The sequence below is a fragment of the Dendrobates tinctorius genome, unplaced genomic scaffold (assembly GCF_039654945.1).
Source record: "Dendrobates tinctorius isolate UK_male_01 unplaced genomic scaffold, ASM3965494v1 ptg000166l, whole genome shotgun sequence".
Taxonomy (NCBI): domain Eukaryota; kingdom Metazoa; phylum Chordata; class Amphibia; order Anura; family Dendrobatidae; genus Dendrobates; species Dendrobates tinctorius.
In genome coordinates, this window is record NW_027361833.1 from 8893363 (window position 1) to 8912549 (window position 19187).

The window sequence follows — 19187 nt, forward strand, 5'->3', positions numbered from 1 at the left end:
TTGAAGCGTTCCAGACTTATTACTACATAAAGTGGAACTAGTCAAATTTCCAAAATTTGGCTCCATCACTAAGGGGTTAAAGCAAGACATAGGTCTCGTGTACAGTTTTCAAAACGCCATGTAGGGGACATAGTTAGCATGTGAAAGAAGGTGCTCTGAATAGATGAGACTAAACTAAAACTTTTTGGGCTAAATGCAAAACACTATGTGTGGTGGAGAACTAAGGGCCCCGTCACACATAGCATCTCACCAGTGATCCCGACAACGATATCAACTTGTCAGGATCGCTGGTGAGTCGCTACATGATCGCTGGTGAGCTGTCAAACAGACAGCTTCATCAGCGATCAGCACCAGCGACGCCGAGCGCGTGGCGTCGCTGTGTACTTTAGTTACCAGCGCGCTGATGCAGGGAGCTGGTAACTAAGGTACACATCGGGTTTCTAAGGGGCGTGCGTCAAACCCTGAATACACCTCCTCCACCCTCAAACATGGTGGTGACAGCATCATTCTGCATGGATGTTTTTCTTCAGCTGGGATAGGGAAGCTGGTAAGAGTGGATGAGATTATGAATGGAGCTAAATACAGTGCCATCCTGGAAAAAACCTACTAGAGTCTGCAAAAGACTTGACACTGGGGCATAGGTTCACCTTCCAACAGAGCTACAATGGATTTGTTTAGATTAAAGCGTATTCATGTGTTTGAATGGTCCAGTCAAAGTTCAGACCTATATTCCATTGAGAATGTGTGTTAAGACCATCCTCACTATCCAATCTCACTGAACTAGAGCTAGTTTGCAAAGAAGAATGTGCAAAAATTTCAGCCACTAGATGTGCAAAGCTGGTAGAGACATACTCCAAAATCCTTGCAGCTGTAATTGCAGAGATTAGTGGACCTACAAAGTATTGACTCAGGAGAGCTGAATACAAATGCTTGTCACAATTTTCAGATTTATATTTATAAAATACTAGATGGTGGCCCGATTCTATCGCATCGGGTATTCTAGAGTCTCTGTTAAAATAAAAAATAGAGATATACTCACCTTCCGATGGCCCCCAGACTCTTTCTCTCCTCTCCACATTCCCGTCATCTTCCAGTTCCAGTAATATTTTGTGCGAAACACCGCTGATGACGTTGCACTCTCGCGAGAGTGACGTCATCTTCAGCCCTTCTCACTAAGCATTACTGGAACCGGAAGATGCCGGGCGCGTGGTGAGAGGAGGGAAAGAGTCCGGGGGCCGTCGGAAGGTGAGTATATAACTATTTTTTATTTTAACAGAGACTCTAAAATACCCGATGTGATAGAATCGGGCCACCATCTAGTGTATTATACTCCTGTTACACCCGGAGCTGCTGTCACTGTTCTGCTGTTACCAAATGTATTGTACTCCAGTTACAGCCAGAGCTGCAGCCACTGTTCTGCTGTTACCTAATGGATTGTACTCCAGTTACACGCAGAGCTGCAGTCAATGTTCTGCTCTTACCTAATGTATTGTACTCCAGTTACACCCAGAGCTGCAGTCACTGTTCAGATCTTACCTAATGTATTGTACTCCAGTTACACCCAGAGCTGCAGTCACTGTTCTGCTTTTACCTAATGTATTATACTCCTGTTACAGCCAGAGCTGCAGTCACTGTTCAGATCTTACCTAATGTATTGTACTACAGTTACACCCAGAGCTGCAGTCACTTTTCTGCTCTTACCTAATGTACTGTATGCAAGTTACACCCAGAGCTGCAGTCACTGTTCTACTGTTACCTAATGTATTGCACTCCAGTTACACCCAGATCTGCAGTCACTGTTCTGCTGTTACCTAATGTACTCCTGTTACACCCAGAGCTGCAGTCACTGTTCTGCTCTTACCTAATGTATTGTATATGTACAGGACTGTGCCTGTGTAATGAGCGACGCAGCAGTGATGTCTTTAACGGCTGTAATGTGCCTGTACAATAAGCGATGCGGCCGTGTTGCCACGACGACTTAGCGACTGTTGCTGATTGGTCACGGCCTAACTGCCGCGACCAATCAGCGACGCAGGATTTCGGTTACAGATAGACATGTTAAGACATTTATAGATATAGATTCAGAAAGCCATCATTTCCTTTTCATTTCACAAATACTTGCTAATTTAAGTTGGCATATCACATAAAGTCTAAATAAAAGATATCTAAGTTTGTGGCTTTGACTTGAAAAATTTTTGAAAAGTTTACAAGATATGTATGATTTTTCAAGGCCCTGTAGACTGCAAAGTTTTAATTAACAAGAATTGAACCACGTGTAAGTCTAGTTATTCATTACATAGGAGTCCAGCAGACAGTTAACCATTAAAGGTGAATTGCTTAACAAACAAAACCTCTTCGATTTAAATGCTGGTAACAATGACCCTACATGGAAGAGAAATGTCACAAAACCTGGGAAAGAAAAAAATTCTTTACAAAATATAAGTGTATTATAGACTACAAGACGATCAGCAAAGCTTTACTTTTCAGTAAAAATACTGTAGCATAAGTTATCCAAAAAATTAACAAAGATGAAACTGAAAGCATTTCACAGAGACTTTTCTGGTGACCATGGAAGTTATCACCTGACCAGGAGCATTTGATGAGAAAGGTTGAATAAATTTGACACACAAGTTCACTGCAGTTAACTAAAGAACTGGAAAGTCATACCATGGCACAAGGATGGCTTTAAAACTGTATGATGTAGCAAAGTTGAGTACAAAGAAAATTCTTGGTGCCTATAGGGAAACATGGTGGTAGTAGTGTCCTTATGTGGGGTTGCATGAGTGCTACTGATGTTGGGGAGCTACATTTCATTAATGGTATCATGAATTTGCTACATCATACAGGGAGCAGGGAAAGGGATTAGTGGTGCCTCACCAGAATCCGTATGAACACAGGTGCCAGGAACAAGTGGCTGGATACCACTCATTAACAATAGCAAAGGAAGCAAAAAAGGTTCCAGCACCAGGCGTCTCTTCATTAAAATCTCCAGTATTCTATTTCCATGTCAAGAATAAAACATCATGTGGGGATGCAGCCCCTAAATTCCTGACGCATTTGGAACAAAGTTCTTAATCATAGACATGAAAAATACATAAAAACATGGTGTGATTTTTGCAGCTCTCCTTTCTGTCTTTTTGCTCTATATTGTATCGAGAAATTAGAGATGTCTTTTATAAACTTATTTTGTGTGGATAAGGAGGTGACAATCTATGTAGGCATCATGTTTCTTGGTAGGCTGTCTCACATGTGAATTTGTAATGAATGTAAATTAATCATGTCAAGCAACAGGTGTACACAGTTACTCTTAATGGAATAGGTATATAAGGATGCTTTTATCTGTTGTTCATATGCGTCAGACATTTAGGGGCTGCGTCCCCACATGATGTTTTAATCTTGACATGGAAATAAAATATTGAAGATTTTAATGAAGAGACGTCTGGTGCTGGAACCTTTTTTCCTTCCTTTACTATCATGAATTTGCTGATGGACTGCTCTATATAGAAAGAGAAGATGCTACCATCACTCCATGCCCATGTTAGGCATGTGATTTTTTTAAATGCATTATGCCTACATTGAAACATGGTGGTGGCAGTGACCTTATGTTTTGCTGCAAGAGTGCTCTGGGTGTTGGAAACTTAAATTTAAATGATGGTATCATGAATTCTGTGACCATCACTCCATGGCATTGGTTGACATCCTCTTTTTCAACATGACAATGATCCAAAACAAACATCTAAGGCCACTGCTGTATTTTTGAAGAACAGGGTAAGAGTGATTCAGTGGCCAATTGAGTCTTACAATCTGAACTCAATCGAATATATATGAAGAATTCTGAAGAGACAAGTTGAGCATCACTCTCCATCCAGCATCCAGGCTATAAAAGAGGTTGCTGTTGAATAATCGAAAAAGATTGTTTATTTCATATAACATACTAGATGCAATTGTTTTTGATGTGGGATGCATTCATTTTTACATTTACTACCTTAAGCAAAACTGAATATTTTGTAATTAAAGTTATGTTATTAACCCTACTTGTGGTTATTTAGTTTGGAGAATCGAAGGCTTAGGGGTGATCTTATTACAATGTATAAATATATGCGGGGACAATACCAAGACCTTTCTAATGATCTTTTTACTCTTAGACCTGTGACGGGGACAAGGGGGCATCCTCTACGTCTGGAGGAAAGAAGGTTTAAGCATAATCACATAAACCCTGCTGTAAGAGCAGTGAGACTATGGAACTCTCTGCCATATGATGTTGTAATGAGTGATTCCCTACTAAAATTTAAGAAGGGACTGGATGCCTTTCTTGAAAAGTATAATATTACCGGGTATATACACTAGCTTCCTTAATATTGCGTTGATCTAGGGAGCTAGTCTGATTGCCGTATGTGGAGTCGGGAAGGAATTTTTTTCCCCAATGTGAAGCTTACTGTTTGCCACATGGGTTTTTTTTGCCTTCGTCTGGATCAACATGTTAGGGCAAGTTAGGATAGGATATGGGTTGAACTAGATTGACTTAAAGTCTCCCTTCAACCTTAATAACTATGTTACTATGTTACTTTCATGTCATCAGTCATAAAAAAAGGTTCTATGATTCTCAATCTTGTTAACATTTTAGAAATGAGATATTGATTACAACCTTACTTTTCAAAGAGGGTGTGCTCATTTATGCTGCGTACTGTGCATGCTGGAGAGACGTGACAATTGAGTGGAGCAAGGTGAGAAGATACCAGCAGAGGGCTGCTTCTGTCAAGTCTTATGATACACATAATATCTGGCTGCAGCATTTTAGAGTAAAACTTACATCGCTGAAATTTTGGAGCCAGTGCCTGATTCAGGCTGCCTGTGATTTGGGCAGCATGGATCTGATGACAGGTTCTCTTTAAATATTTGAATGTAAGGTAAGCTATACAGATGACAGATAACTATACTTGAAAGGATCTATCACGTTGTTCACAATAACCCAGAACATGTCTTCACTTTGGTAGTGATTAATATCTTTGAAAACAATAAGTAGCATCATTACTTTTACTCCAGACTGCTTAATTGGAATGCTCTTTGGGAGTGTTTGCTGTAAATGCACAAACACATTAATTCTAATTATTGAAAAACATTTTCTTATATGATAAAACTCATGGTGTTCATTTTTTGCTGGTGATTCAAGGAGGGTAAGTTTTAAGTCATTAAAAGTTTTAGCAAACAAAAACGAAATTGTACTGCACACTAAGTCCCTAATTCATGAATATAGAAAAAAAGATTTAGTTATTGGGGAATTTACTGTAAATGGCATTTTAACCTATTCTCGACATTATACATACAGGTGCATTCAATGTTGGGTCCACTTCTTTGATGACTGCTCAGAAACTGAGTGTTAGGGATGGTGGAACACACTAAATATTAAATAATAGAAAGTGCGTTCGCCGCCTGGGGTCCACTGTGCAGTAGGTGTTAAAACCGCTGCTATATAATGGCAGACACGCTATATGGCGGTATAGCACATGCGGGTTATACGTCACCAGATGTACTCTGTTGATTCACAGAGTCGCCTAAGGCATGAACATAAATGCCGAGCCTGTTGACCTCACAGGACTCAGCGGAGTGCACGCACGGTATGTGGTCACAGGACTAAGCCCAAAATTCAACACAGAGCACATAATGATATAATAGCCCTTATTATTTATCATTATATGCTCTGTATTGCTCAGCCTTATGGGGTGTTTATAGGGTCCAGAGTGTGATTTTGGGACCACATCCATTATATTTTGTGGGTTGGCTATTTGAGCCTTTGACTTTGTATATTTATATACCTCTTATATGGGCAAGCTGCTTCTGGTAACATGTTTCTATCTAATTATTCCTATTGTTATAATTTATGTGTTCCCTGTTTGAAGTGACCCCTAATGGTCTATTCAAATGGTGCTATCTCAGGTTTTTAAAACCCACATTTAATGCACATACGAATCAGGTGGGAACCAATGTTGTATTTCTTGTATAGCCACTGAATGTATCAGGAGATGGTTTATATTTGATACATCATGGTATGCTGTTTATATTCATTCAGGGCTTTTTTGTAAAACTATATATTGTGGAGTATCTGGTTACAGGTGGTGGGTTCTATTATGAGCCTTTCTGGAATTTGTATGTCACATGTGTGACAAATTTGAATGTTTTTAATGGTTTGTGCTGGGTTTTATTTTGTGTCAAATAAAGCTTAATCAATTTTACACCAATTCCTGCCTCAGATGATCCCCTGTTTATGGCCTATTCCTTTCTCTCTTTTTTCACTACTAGAGTCTATACTAGCGCATGGCCGAGCGGCCATGCAGACCTTTTATAGCCGTGCACTTCCGGGACCTTCCAGATCTCTGAGATGGACCAATCAGATCCGGAGAAGGACCTGAGCACGTGACTACCGATCTCCAATGAGAGATCATCTCGTGAACATGCCCAGTAGCGCAGAGGACTTAACCTCTGGAGTGGCTTGCTGCAGGACAGTCTGCGTTGCTGTTGCTGACCCAGAGGTGGCAGCAACAACCAGTCCTACAGAGCTGGTCTGAGCAGAGGGTCTGGGATGCTGAGATTGCTGTGCAGGCTCCTGAGCGGTCAGTGGAGAATGGGAGACTGCTGGATGCAAGGCTCTGGATTCCTGCTGTGCCAGGAATCCAGTGCCTAACACTGCGCTTGTATCCTTTCCAGTAGAAAATAGCTGTGTTATACAGCCATCATCTGTCTTTAACCCCTTAGTGAACCAGCCAATTTTGACCTTAATGACCAAGCCAATTTTTACAATTTTGACCACTTTCAATTTATGAGGTTAAAGCTCTGGAATACTCCAATGGATTTCACTGATTCTGAGATTTTTTTAGTGGTTAGTGGTAACATTTCTTCAATATAACTTGCGCTTATTTATGAAAAAAACAGAAATTTGGCAAAAATTTGGAAAATTTAGTAATATTCAAACTTTTAATTTTTGTGCCCTTAAATCAGAGAGTTGTGTCACACAAAATTGTTAATAAATTAAATTTTGCATAGGCCAACTTTACATCAGCACAATTTTGGAAACATAATTTTTTTGGTTAGGAAGTTTTAAGAGTTAAAAGTTGACCAGCGATTTCTCATTTTCCAAACAAAATTTACAAAACCATTTCTTAAGGACCATCTCCCATGTGAAGTGAGTTTGAGGGGTCAATATGACAGAAAATACCCAAAAGTTACACCATTCTAAAAACTGCACCCCTCAAGGTGCTCAAAACCACATTCAAGGAGTTTATTGACCCTTCAAGTGCTTCTCAAGAACTAAAGCAATGTCGAAGGAAAAAATGAGCATTTTACTTTTTTCTCAAAAAATTAAATTTAGACCCAAACTTTTTTATTTTCACAAAGATAATGGTAGAAAATGGACCACAAAATTTGTTGTGCAATTTCCAAAGAGTACACAATACTCTGTATGGATGAAAAAGCCACTTTTCTTGGCAGGGCTAAGAAGAGAGGGAGCACCGTTTGACTTTTTGAAAGCAAAATTGGCTGGAATCAATGGTGGGCACCATGTCACGTTTGGAGACCCCTTGATGTACCTAAACAATGGAAACCACCCAATTCTAACTCCAACCCTAACACAGCCCTACCCCTAACCCTAATCACAACACTAACCACAACCATAACCCTAACTACAACCCTAACCCCAACCCCAACACCACCCTAACCTCAAACATAACTCCAACACAACCGTAACCCCAATACCACAACCATATCCCCAACACAAACGCCAACACAACCCTAACCCTAGCCCCAACTCTAACCCTAGCCCCATCCCTAACCCTAGCCCAACCCTAACACTAGCCACAACCCTAACCAAAGCCCCTATCCTAACCCTAGCCCCAACCCTAACCCTAGCCCAACTCTAACCCTAGCTCTAACCCCAACCCTAATCCTAGCCCCAATCCTAACCCTAACTGCAAAGAATGGAAAAAAATACATTTTTTATTATATTACTTTTATCTAACAAAGGCAGTGACAAAGGGGGTTTGATTTAATATTTTTTTATTTTGACCACTGTGATAGGGTCTATCACAGTGATCAAAATGAACCAATAGGAAAAATCTTTTATTGTTGCCGGGTACCATCCAGATCTCGGCAGATGCACGGCAACTGTGCCCACCACTTTTTTCCAGGAAGAAAATGCCAAGGGCTGGGGGACAGAGGATGGTAGAGGTACCTGGAAGGGCTCGGAGGACCCCATTTCTCTCTCCTCTGATATGCTAGATCATATCAAAGGAGAGAAAAATGAATGGGAAATCAAACTTATTTTGCGACAGTAAAATCTGACTTATTTCTCAGCGCCTTTAAAAAGTAGAACTGGGGAATATGACCCCTTAACTGCCACCGTTAAAAGACGTATCAGCAGTTGTTAAGGGGTTATAGGGAACCGGTCAATGCAAAATATGAGATCTGGTTTGGCTGGGTGAGAGAAGGAGTATTGCAAGGCTTAAAAGTCTCCTCACCTTGGCAAGCCAGGCTTGACATGTCACTCTCCACAAGGAGAAACGCTACCCCTGAGGTAATCTCACATTTTGCACTGACAAGGGGCAGTACCCCAAAGCAAAGTGTGTGCAAATTGAGATTATAGTTTGTCATGTAGCAAGGCTCTTTACAGGGTTGATATTGACTTTTAGATTTGCTGCTTCCAATAGATGGCACTAGAATGCCACCATATTTAATTTCACAGAGGAGCATTGCAAGGTTTAAAACTCTCCTCGCCTTGGCATTCCATGCTTGATATCTCTCTTGATCCCTATGTAAGTTTTGTATCACTGTTATTTCTTTTTTTACTTGGAGAGTCATTTGCCAGGGCAATTTTTTCAGAATAAATGCAGCAAAAAAATTGTGTAACAATGTTTTTTTCCCAATTTTTCTGCACTTGGATTTGTTTTCCTATTTTACACAGTGCTACATGGTAAAATCAATGGTGTCATTTAAAAGAACAACTTGTCTTACAAAAAAAATAAGTCCACATATGGCAATTTTGACAAAAATAAAAAGTTATGAATGACTCTTGGAAGAAGGGGAGTGAATAAGAGAAAAGAGCAAACACAAAAATTGCTCTTTAAAAAAGGGGAAGAGAAAAACAAAGCCAAATATGAAAATTGCCAAAAGTTGAATATGTAAAGTTTGTGCTTTGCACTGCTTGTTCTTGCAAATTCAATTAAATGCATCAAAATAATAAAATTACAAAGCATCACCTTTGAACTAGGTATTTAACCATCCTATCATTGTGTAAATCTTCAAGCACTATCTTCAAGCACCCTAATACATGGCACAGTTCCACTGCAGTTTCATTTATTTTATAACTTGGAACACATTTACTGCTTTGTTAAATGAGTGACGCATATATAAACTTTGATAATATTTTTCACAAGCCTAATAGTAGAAGCATTACAATCTGCATGTAAAACGTGACCTACTTGGACTCTGTTGAGTAATGAAAAGTGGTATATGCATTTTGAATGAAGTGTATGAAACATATCATTCTATTCAGTCATATAACTTAAAATCATAATAGCACTTCTTTATTTTCCTATTCAATGTTAGAGCTCAAAAAACTCTTATGCTGAGGTTAATGAACCGCTACACCTAAACTTTAAGTTTATAACATTGCAGAGTTAGAGATCATAAGATTATGATGTAATGAACCCAATCTCAAGTCTTTTGATCTTTCTTTGGCAGAGGTAAAAGTAAACACTTGGAAATGAGATAAGATTACTTGTGTATTTCCCACTAATGAAGCTCCTGAACTTGCCTTTACATCTCTCTATATTCTTTTGCTGCTTCACTAGATGGATGGCCCCAAGACGGGAATGCCCAGGAAAGTGGCAGTGGAATACATTTATGCTACTAAATGATTTTTCTCTCCATAGACATTCGCTCAACATAAAATACATAATAGACTGTTGCTATATGATGTCCTTCTCAATGAACACTTTACCGTCAAATATTTAAACAGTAAATCTATAAGGATAACCTATTCAAGTAAATACAGTATATGTCTGGAATTATTACTGATAAAATACAGTAGCGGTGGTAATAACAGTAAATAACTGATAAGAAAATGGGATTCCTTGCTATTCCTAGTCCAAATCTAGTTCACGTCCATTAAAGTGACACTCTTAAAATGAATGATCAACATAAAGAGTTTTACAGCATTTTCTTCAGGACCACATAATCTGAGGCTACATTTACAAATTCTAATTTAAAGTGTCATGTCATTTTAATAGGTAATTTGCTATTCATTAATATACATTCTTATGACCTTATTTGTGCATGAGAATTAATCCCATAAAGTATAAGTACTTATTACACATACTTGGCTAATTACTGAAAAAGAACGTGGATTCTACAGAGAACCACGTTAGATTCCATTTTCAACTAGGGATATGAAAGCTTACTCTCAGGATTGTTGGGAGCACTGATAAGTTAAACCCCTACACATAACTTATGCTGCTGATATAATATCATTTTTGATGAGGTGAAAACTCCTTTAGTTAATAAAAATGAGAAGTTAAAGGGGTATACCCATTTCCAAGATCCTAGCCAATATGTAGTAGGTGAAATAATAATATTAGCTAATAGCTTCAGTTAGAAAAGTAGTATAGTTCTTCATTATGCTGCTTTCCCCATGTGCTGGGCATTGCAGTAGATTAGGTATCCATGGTTATGACCACTGATATAGGAACTGTTTGGTAGCTGATAGTGGTGGTAACCATAGATATCTAAGCTACTGCAATGCCCTACATATGACTTAGCAAATCAGAAGACCTATACTACATTTCTAATAGGAGGTATTTGCAGATATTATTATTATACCTACTACATATTGGGAAATGATCTTGAAGATGGGGATACCTCTTTAATTCAATATTGAATAGAAGAAAAATGTAGCCAAAAACTTTTTCTGTAAATGCATTGCTTCTTCTCTGAGATGAATTCCTTTTTCATTTTTGGTGTCAAAAGATAGGTATTAAAAACAAAACTTACCAATGCTAGTGTGCATGCCAACATAATGATAGGGGAGGACAGATAACTTACATGTGATAGCAACAATAACAGTTGCGTGCTGTTTAATGATGGGTGAACCCGAACAGTTAAGTTTGGAGTCTGTACCAAATACCTCATCTATGTGGCAGCGTGAGAAACACCAGCAGTACTGATAGGCAGTAACTAACTTACCGCAAGGTCACAGTGCTGCGGTTCCCACGCTATTATATATTTTTGTTTCAAAATCCAGGAACTTTCCCTAGGACTTTCCTACAAGTGCAAATACTCCTTGTGCCCCCTGTAAATATCATGTCGCTCATCTAGAGGTGTTTTTTTATTTTGTAATCCAGATTCGGATTGGAGTTTGGGTACTGTTCTGGTACCCAAACCAAACTTTTATTTAAATGTTCAGCCGATCCCACAAGATCTGAAAATCCACAGGTTCACCGATCACTAGTGCTATCACAGACTTACATTTCAGACATGTACTCCCAGTCTCACTGCTCCAAAATTATCTTTGATCTCAATATGATATTTTGTATGTGCTGTTAAACCAAGTAGTTCTGATGACTCGCAAATTATTATAAATTATAGCGCTTACTGCAAGTCATCCAAACACAAAGGACAGAGAGCCTATTGTCAATAAGACTGCATGCAGAGTAGTGGAACCCAAACTGATAAAATATCAGCATAGAATAGCCTTTACCATTGTGTCAACCACACAATGAATAATCATCATTAAATAATCAAATCAAATAAATACACTTACAGCAATGCCTTCAGAGATGCAACTGTCTATCTCCACCATATTCCACCACCATTTTTTTACTAATGTACTAATACTGACATTAAAGCAGAAAATTTTGATAGCAATGGTCCTTTGGTCAATTATCAATATGAAAATCCAGAACATTGCCAGGCATTCTAGACTGTCTACATGATATTTGAATACTTGTTCGGCTTTGGATTGGAGAAGCTGGTGCAATTTAAGTTGCAAGGTCATACTTGGGGGAGAATGTGGCCACTAGAACATGAAATTTGCATGAGTTGATCTATATGACATGTTATATATCTAACCTGTAATATTAGAAAGTATTTCCGTAATTTCCTAGCTATCCTTTTCAAATGCTACTGTTCCAAATTGCTAATCATAATTTCATACTAATTTTTAAGGTTGCAGGTAGATTAAAGTCCTTCGGGTTCAACCTATACCCTAGCAACACATGGGTAAACAAAACGCATATCAGTCACCTGCGCATTTCAGATTAACAATGATTAATCCAAAATGTGAAATAACAGCCTAGAATTTCTGCTGTAGTATGTACTGATTAGCACTCAGGACTAGTATAAAGGGAATTTGTCAACTGATTCATGCTGCTTAAACCGCACTAGCATCCAGGCATATTTTTCTAGGAAACATTTTGGCATTTCAGTGAAAATATGGTTTAAATGTCCAGCCATGGGCCGTAGCCAGAAATGAGACTAACCAGCTCTGTCCTGGCTTGTCCTAGCACAAATGCAAATGATTGACAGATCTCTCCCATAGGTAGAGGCCGGAACTTTAAAGAAAAATATAGCTGGATGCTGCTCTCGGGCAGCATGAAACAGGTGACAGGTTTCCCCCAGCTAAGTATTCAATTAGTTGAAAAGAATTGTAAGATCTGTAAATATTGTAAACATTATTATTATTGAATAAATACATATATCACATAATAAACAAGTATAAATGTAACTTCAAGTGAACCTTCAGGCTTTTGTCCACCAACAGGAACTATGTTTCATTTGAGCAGCATATTACAGTCCGTATAGCTTGGCTGTAGAATCACCAAAATCAGTGATCCTAGAGGAGAATATGGTCTGGGGGCATCTATTGTCTTTCAAGCTCTACATAAAATATATCAGGTCAGACAGATTATCACAGTCCGGATGGGTACAAATTGTCATAATGGAATACCTTTTATGCTTTTTTGATCAACATAGTGTTAACTAAGTACCTTATGCTATTTACATGTACTATTACTTATTTATTTACTTGCTGTAGGGTATATGCTTAATGAGATTTTTTCTTGGGTTTTGTCTGTGAAATTGCCACAGTGTGAACATGCTCTTATACTTAGCACAAATTCCAGTTTATAGTCCAGCTCAATTTTGTTGTTTTTTCTGTAATCTCTTGTACTTTGTATGAACAGGGGGCATTGTCCCCCATTCTAAGCTAACTACACCATTTGTATAGCTTCCCATGGATGTGTGTCTCAGTCTGGGACTGTCCTGCTCTGCCTTTATTCACACTGACATTGTGTAACACATGGTAAGGTTTTAATACTTGTCTGCTCAGTACTGTCCTGATGGGTACACCTTGTCATGGTGGTATGGCTCTTACGATTCTTTGATCAAAATAGTGTTAACTAAGTTCCCTACGTTATTAACATGTCTTATTACTATTTACTTTGTTACTTGAGGTAGGGTAAATACGAAATTTTTTTTTGTCTGTGGTCATAGTGTGAACCTGCTCTTATACTTTACACGCATATCAGCTCATATTCAAGCTCATTTTTGTTTTTGTTTTAGTAAAAAAAATATGTATAAACTGTGCATTTTTGGCCCTGATGAAAACATACATAGGGTCAATTAATCAAAGTTTTTACACCAGATTATGAATTTGCGAGCTTTTGGCATTCTTGTACCATTTTCATTCAGCTCCGGGAAAGTGAGGGTAGATGGGAAAGGTGGAGACCGTCACTTGTTTCTTATGCCACCAAACATACTACAGCAGGGACTTGTCAATTTTCTTATAGTCCTGTTTCATTAAGAGGTGTGTGACTCTTCGTGATCATAGAGCATCTGATTCCAGCACACCCTGCCATCAAGACCAGCAGGAAGATTGCCGTTCTTGATGAATTGAGGCAACAGAGTTCAGCTTCTAAATGAGGGAGAGCAGAAATATGCTGGCATGGAAAAGGCACAGTGAATTCAATGCAAAGATTGTTAGTCATGGTACACAAAAGGGCAGAGGCTAAAAGTAAAAAATAAATATATATACTATATATTGTAAGGCAGCGGTAGCACTGTACACAGTGAAGAGGCAATGACCCACAAAATTCAAACACAAAAGTCTTTTTAATGTGTTGTCTTCACACATAAAAGTCCAAATTCACACAATTGCATATAACTTCAGTGCATATAACTTCAGTGCATATTATCAGTGTTCAGTTCACACCAGTTCATAGCACTCCATAGTACACAGAATCCTTTAGATTGCAGTCACTACACATGCTAGTCCTCCTTTGACTGGTTCCCATGGGTGTCCTGCACCGTATGTATCACAGTCTCTACTCACAGCCATACACAGTCCAGGATATCCTGAGGATCACAGCCAGGCACCATATCCACCTGTTTTGCAATCGTTACACACCAGTCTTCTTTTGGGCACAGGACATCCACCTCCAGTTCACCTCCAGGCACAGGACTGTCCACATCCCAGACCAGTTACCATGGACGACTTGCATCACTGTGTACACTGTCAGTGCCAGGCCTATTGGCTCCGCTCTGTCCTGTGCTCTGCACACCAACTGCTCTGCACAGCAACAAGCACCAACTCACTCTGGCCCTGACACACCTGAGACTCACTCAGAACTCCTCAGGTCTCTCTAACTCTTTCCTGCAGGGCTTTTACCACAGAAACCTGTGGCTTTCAGCCACATGGAAAACCTGGGTTTGGAATGTAACAGACTGCACAAACTACTATCATACTGCAATCTGTTTCATACACAACATCCAGAGCAGGCTTTCCCTACCTCTGTCTTGGACACTAACATGTCCAAGACTAACACTTACTTTTATTAACAGTCTGCATTGCAGTCACAGCAACACCTGTCACTGCCATGCACACCTATGGCCTTCATACACCTCTGTGCATATCCTGGGGAGACTACACAGCGACCCCTACATGTGACATCGGTCACTGCTTCACCATTGCAATCCCAGCTACGCCTGTGACCGCAATGCATTTTCATAACCTTAATATGCCTCCGTGCGTATCCTGGGGGAAGCAAACAGTGCCCCCTAGCTGTAACAGGGGTCACTGCATCACAATATATATATACAGTATGTACATGTATATTAATTATTATTTCTGGTTGAAACAATAAAATGCAGATGTTAAAATCAAAAATATTATTGAAGCGTAAATGTCAATTGTCACATTTCCTAAGATTTATTTGCAATACTTGATATTTCATACATTTTGCTTGAGTGTTTCAGAAAGTGCAACAAATGGAATGATTTTAGCTACATCATATGGAAAGCACAAGAACTCATTTGGAATAGTGAGAGTTTATTAATTAGACAATTGGATTGCTGTTTAATCTATTCATGTCCGATTGCTTGCTTATTTTTTTATTTTTATAGACCTATTTACTTTCAGTGTCTTTCTTCATGATGAGATAAATATGTCTTCATTTTCTACTAAGGTGTTTATTTGTGCATCTACAAGTATTTTTTAAATTTTTTTAGTGGTTTTAGTTTTGCTTTAATTTCTGCAATGTTAAAACTAATATGTATGCAAATATCATATTTATAAGGTCAATGTTATTGATTTGCTGTGTTTGTATAAGGCTTAAAGCCTAATGATAATTTTTGTTACATGTGTTGAAAAGGTTATCATGACTCTCCTCATGCTACCTTGATAAAGTCTCACAGAAGGTTATAGCAGCTCAAAGGAATAAGATAATTCAGCAAAGCACAAGTCATTGACTGATGTTGTTTGGCATCAAAATACTATTTTTGTGCAGTGATATCCTAGTGATGTGCAATTTGAGTCAAGATAACCTTTGATTAATCTGTAATTCTTAATTATTTTGTTTTAAGATCAAAACACACAAGCTCTGTCAAATACTCGACTCACATTAGTGTCATACCTACAGCTCTGAAAAGGAATGTCTACGGGTCCTAATTATGCAGAAGGGAGGAGCCTTGCTGCAAAATGGGGCATGGCTTAAAATGTGCAAAAATTTGGGTACACAAAAGTCGCACAAAGTAAGACATGAGATTGTGCAAAGCTAGGCAAATGTGTCCAAGGATGCAATTTACTCTCCTGCCACTTTGATAACTTTGCCGCATTTTCAGAGTGTCTAGTTTAGGTTTGCACTGTTTAAATATAGGACAGGATTAGTAAATCTGCCCCAGGCTGCTTTATGATAGCCTGTATATCTTGTACCTCAGCCAGAATAAATGCATGCATTGTTAAAATTTGTAAGGCAAATACTCTAAATTCCCTGTGGCTTTGCAGCTGTATAATGAGATTGCTGATATGTACTGTATATTTAGATTCTTTAAACCTACATCTATACTTTAACCCCATAAAGACTTGCCCATTTTGTGCCTTAAGGCGAAAACTTTTTATTTTTTTCATTTTTTTACAGTCACATTCCAGGAGCCATAATATTTTTATTTTTCACTGATATAGCTGTGTGAGGGCTTCTTTTTTGAACAGTTAGATATATTTGTCAGTGGTAACATATTCAGGTACATATAACTTGTGACCTAACTTTAATTATCTCCTTATGAGAAGAGATAGAAAAAAACAGCAATTTTGGGGTAATTTTCAGTAGTACTATTTTGGCATATACAACTTTTTGATAATGCTTTAACTTTTTATTACACATCCTGGAAGGTGATATATGCAAAAGAATTAAAAAAATGCTGTTTTTTTAGCGAGGTATTACACACTGTTTCCTATTTAAGGGTGGAGCCAGACCGTATAACTCGTGCGATGATTGCATTGCCAGCACGGACTGGCCTGGCACCTCCCCTGACCTGTGTATGAGGTTTAGGACGCATTCCTCGCACGAGTTATATGGCAGTCTGCTTCTGCCCTAATAAACATGTTAATTTTATTCCACAGGCAAATACAGTAATGACAATGCCCAATGTATGTGATTTGTTTTATATAATAGTACTTAAACACAAATACACAATTTTTAGGTGCTTTGATGTATATCGAGAGCCAACTTTTTTATTTTTCCATAGGCAAAGTTGTGTAAGGTCTTTTCTCTGGGACACATTGTATTTTTCATTTATTTTCATGAATATTTAATTAATATTGCTTCATTTTTTGTATATTTAATTAATATTGCTTCATTTTTTGTGAGATTGGATGAGCACAAATTATCAATTCTGTTTTTTTTCTTATATTTATTCTTATGGCATTCACCATGTTTGATAAATAATAGCATAGATTCATAGTATAGCTTACTATGATTAACGTGATAACCAAGTTCCACAATATTTTTGCCTTTTACTACTTTTACCTATGAAAATCAGTTTATAATGAAAATATTTATTTTTTGCACTATGTTTTAATGTCTTAACTTTTAAATTTTTGCTTTGCAGCTTTTATTGGTACCATTTTTGGTAAAGCACAACTTTGTGATCAATTTTTGTTTTATTTTTTTGAGCAGGATGAACACAAACATGGCATTGTTCTGGCATTGTTTTTTTCTAAATTTCTTTGCGGTTTTTACTGTGTGGAATTAATAGTGATATAATGTTATAGTATGCATCATTATGGAAGCGGTAATAACAAATTTGTGTAAGTTTTAAAGCAAGTCTATTTTTTATTGATTAAACTTTTTTGTGATTAGGAAAACTCAGATTTTGGAGAACTAGAAATTATTAGGTTTTTAACCACTTAAAACTTTTTTTACAAAGAGGACTTGAACATTCGATTTTTTGATCAAATATGTAATCAATTAGACGATGCAGTGCAGGGCATTAGCTATACTGTCACAAGCTCAGAGACAAAAGTAATGCCTGCTGCTGCACCCATAGTAAACTGTCGGCACTTCATGATTGTGGTATGAGGGTACAAGTGGCATGATAAAGACAATGATCTCCCTCTATCAAACACCTCATTTGCCACTTTCACAACTGACAGCAGCATATCAATTGTTAAATTGCTAGCTCTATAAGACAATTTACAGCAACATGTCAGGAGTTAATATGCTAGGATCAGTGAGATCACCAATCCTTGCTGTTTTAGCAGGAGCCCAGCTGGATACATAATTCAGGCACAAGCAAATGATTGCACAGTGACAAAGTCTGGGCGATGCGATCAGCTTAACATACATATACAGCGGGTGAAATAATTATTGAACAAGTCACCAATTTTCTAAATAAATATATTTCTAAAGGTGCTATTGAAAGACCTGATTCCAGGTCTTTCTGTAGCTCTCCACTGGTGGTTCTTGGCTCTTGAACAACTCTTCTGATAATTCTTTTTACTTCTCTATCTAAAATCTTGTGAGGAATCGTAGTCGTGGTCAGTTTATAATGAAATTCTGTTTTTTTCCACTTCCAGTATATTGCACCAACAGTGCTCACTGGAGCCTTCAGTAGTTTAGAAATTTTTGTATAATAAATGCTATCAGTATGCTTTGCAATAATAAGGTTGTGAAGGTATTGAGACAGCTCTTTGATTTTACCTACTGTATTATGAGATGTTTCTTGTGTGGCACCTTGGTAATGAAATACCTTATTATAAGTCATCAGTTGATTAGTTTTTATTAAGTGTCAGGTTTGCTTTCTAATTACTGATAGATTTCAGCTGTTGTAATGATTTTCCATGGCTTTTTGGATCTCTCTTTCTTTATGTGTTCAATACTTTTTCCTTTGACATTTCTCATTTTTACACATAATTTAATTATGGACATCTATTGTTTGATTTCTTTGCCTATGAGAATTGGATGAGTTGTTACCAACATCTGGTGAGAATTTCATATCAATAGCACCATTAGAAATATATTTACTTAGAAAATTGGTGACATGTTCAGTCCTTATTTTACCTGCTGTATCTGTCATGTAGCACAAAGTGACATGTAATTGACAGAACTATATGTCAAATAGTGCTAAGTTGTTAAATCCTTACCAACATACAAAACTCCAAATGTAAAATAATTCTTAAGCACAATTATATGGTTGTCTGTGTTGTAGAAACTTTTACAATATTATTGTATATTGTATAGCTGTAAAAATTTAGAAAATTAATAAGAATATATTATTTACAAAAGAAAGAATTTTAATCTTTAAAGAAATATTTGAAATATACACTCACTGGCCACTTTATTAGGTACACCATGCTAGTAACGGGTTGG

General features: G+C 37.7%; 1 protein-coding gene across 8 annotated transcripts in view; it reads right to left on the bottom strand.

Annotated features, from left to right (window-relative positions):
* DMD (dystrophin) overlaps positions 1 to 19187 on the bottom strand; it is a 3834938-nt gene that overhangs the window by 1288350 nt on the left and 2527401 nt on the right. The gene's annotated exons all lie outside the window — the stretch shown is intronic.